Source organism: Panthera pardus, unplaced genomic scaffold (genome assembly GCF_024362965.1).
Source record: "Panthera pardus isolate Hobbes unplaced genomic scaffold, ASM2436296v1 HiC_scaffold_87, whole genome shotgun sequence".
In the NCBI taxonomy this organism is placed as follows: domain Eukaryota; kingdom Metazoa; phylum Chordata; class Mammalia; order Carnivora; family Felidae; genus Panthera; species Panthera pardus.
Genome location: NW_026527021.1, coordinates 25,001 through 27,500, shown reverse-complemented (window position 1 = coordinate 27,500; position 2,500 = coordinate 25,001). Strand labels below are relative to the sequence as shown.

General features: G+C 76.6%; 1 non-coding gene across 1 annotated transcript; it reads right to left on the bottom strand.

Moving 5' to 3' along the window:
* Positions 1–1,129: 1,129 nt before the first annotated feature.
* LOC128775859 (5.8S ribosomal RNA) lies at positions 1,130–1,282 on the bottom strand. Its single transcript, XR_008420798.1, has one exon. It is a non-coding gene; the product is annotated as a 5.8S ribosomal RNA (ribosomal RNA).
* Between the last annotated feature and the right edge of the window lie 1,218 nt (positions 1,283–2,500).

Here is a 2,500-nt window from a genome sequence, read left to right as displayed (position 1 = left end):
CCCGGCCTCCCCCCACACACGTCCCACGTGCCCCGCGCTCCCACCGCGGCCCCGGACCGGGCCCGGCGGACGGCGCGGCACGCCTCCAGCCACAGAGACCCCCGCGGAGAACCAACACCCCCCCAACACCGCGACAACGCGGGCTCGGGGCACGCAGTGCGGCGCGGCCGCAACCCGGGGGGAAGCGCGCAGCGGCGGGCGACGCCGCGGCGTCCCGCGGGCCGCCGCCGGGGCACGCATCCCCGGGGCGCAGCCCCGCGCGCGACTCGGCCTCGGCGCGAGCCGCCCCGACAGGGCAAAGGGGGCCGGGATCGCCGGCGGGGAGCGGGGGCGGGGCCGCGGCTCAGGCCCCCGACCGCACGGCCGCGGACCGGGAGAGGAGGGGGCCACGGCCGGACCGCCGCGGTCGCCGCCCGGGGCAAGGCGGCGAGAACGACGGCGCTCCGGATCCGCGCCTCCACCCCCCACGACGGCCCGCGGGACCGCGCGGCACGGGGCACCGCAAAACCCTCCCGAGACCCGGGCGGCGATCCCAAAGACCGCGTGCGGCACGAGGGATCTCCTCCAGAGGGACCGCGGCGGCGGCCGCGGCCCTCAGGCGCGAGCTCTCCTCGCCCTTCCCTTTTCTCGCGGGCGGCGACCGGCCGCCTCGGCCTCTCCCCCCCAGCCCCACCTCTCCCCCCCCCCCAACCACCCCACGCCACCGCCCCACGGGCGCCGGCCCCCAGCCCCCGTCCCACGCCCTCCCACGTCCCACACACAGGCCACCGCCGAGCGGACCCGGCGGGGCGAGGCGGGGGCGAGGGGGGTGCTGAGGGAGGCGGCGGGGACCGGACACACGGGGCCGGGGAGGGGGCGGGGAGGAGGAGGAGGAGGAGGAGGAAGGAGGGAGGGCCGGCAGCGGCGGCCACCGTCGTCTGCACTTAGGGGGACGGAGGGCCCGGCGGCCAGGACGACCCTCTCCCCGGCCCGCAGACGACCCCGCACACCGAACCGCCGCGCAGGCGGGCGTGGCGGGGCGCACTCGGGCAGGGGCGGGCGCCGGCGGGACAGGCCCTGCGAGGGAACCCCCAGCCGCGCCTTACCCCCGGGAGAGAGACCCACCCGGGGGAGGCGATTGATCGGCAAGCGACGCTCAGACAGGCGTAGCCCCGGGAGGAACCCGGGGCCGCAAGTGCGTTCGAAGTGTCGATGATCAATGTGTCCTGCAATTCACATTAATTCTCGCAGCTAGCTGCGTTCTTCATCGACGCACGAGCCGAGTGATCCACCGCTAAGAGTCGTACGAGTTTTTGTGATCGCCGGGAGGGCCAACCCCGAAAAGGGGCGACCCCCCCAACCTGGCACAGCACATCCCCGAAGGGTGCCTCCGGCCGGCCAGCGAGAGACAACAAAGACCAGACTCCGAGAGGTCGGAAGGGTTGGAACAGGGCAAGTCCAGCAGCCCGCCCCGCCACGCGGACGACGCGCGGGGCGAGCTCGGAACAACCCCACAGGCGCCCAGGGGGTTCCCGCCTGTCCCCTCCCCCCAACACACACCCAAGGGACACGGGGCGCACGCACACGCACACGCTCACGCACCACCCGGCAGCCGCCGGGCAAGCCCCCTCCCGGCAACCGGGGAGGGCCGTGGCGCGGGCGCAAGCGCGGCGGCGCCCCGGCCTGGGGCGGCGGGGGGCGGGCAGCGGAGTCTGGAGGAGACACGGGAAGACCAGCCTCCACGGCTCCCCACGGGCCCGACCGCCCCGACCCGAGGCGGACGGGCGACCCCCAAAGGGTCTTTAAACCTCCGCGCCGGGACGCGCTAGGTACCTGGACAGGATGGAGGCGGGCGAGGTGGGTGGGGGACGAGGGAGCCCGCGACACCGCCAACCACCTCGACGCCGGCCCCCCCGGGGCCGCGGCCGGACCCACAAACGGCAACCGAAAGCCCCGACGCTGCCGGCCCGTGACGGAGGCTCCGACGGGGGCTAACCGCCCCCCCCACAGACCGCCGCCGCCCGACGCCCCTCGCTTCCCCCCCCCCACGACCCCCACACGACCCTTCTTCTCCCCCCCCATCCAGGGCCGCCGGGGCTGACCGGCCCCGGCCCCGCCCTCACTTCCGAGCACACCTTCCCCGTGGCACCGACCAACCCTCACCGTCCCCTCCCCCGCACCCGCGGCCCAGGCCCCCCCCCTCTGCGGGAGGGGGGCTGCGGCGGGAAGCGGGGCACGAGCGGGCAAGGGCGTGGGGGTGGCGGTTCGGGGAGGAGGCGGGGAAGGAGACGGAAGGCCGGACCCGGACCGGACCCGGGGCCTGAAGGGAGGGCGGAAGGAAGGGTTGGTAAGTAAGGTCTGCGGGGTGGGGCAAAGAGAGAGGCGCAAGGCAGGAAGACGGGCCCGGGGGACGGACCCCCGACGGAGCGGAGAGCCATCCAGGGCGGGCGGCGGGAGGCGGCGGACGGCGGGGCGCCCCGCGTGAGCCGAGGCTCCGAGGCCCCCCGGGACGGGCGAGAAC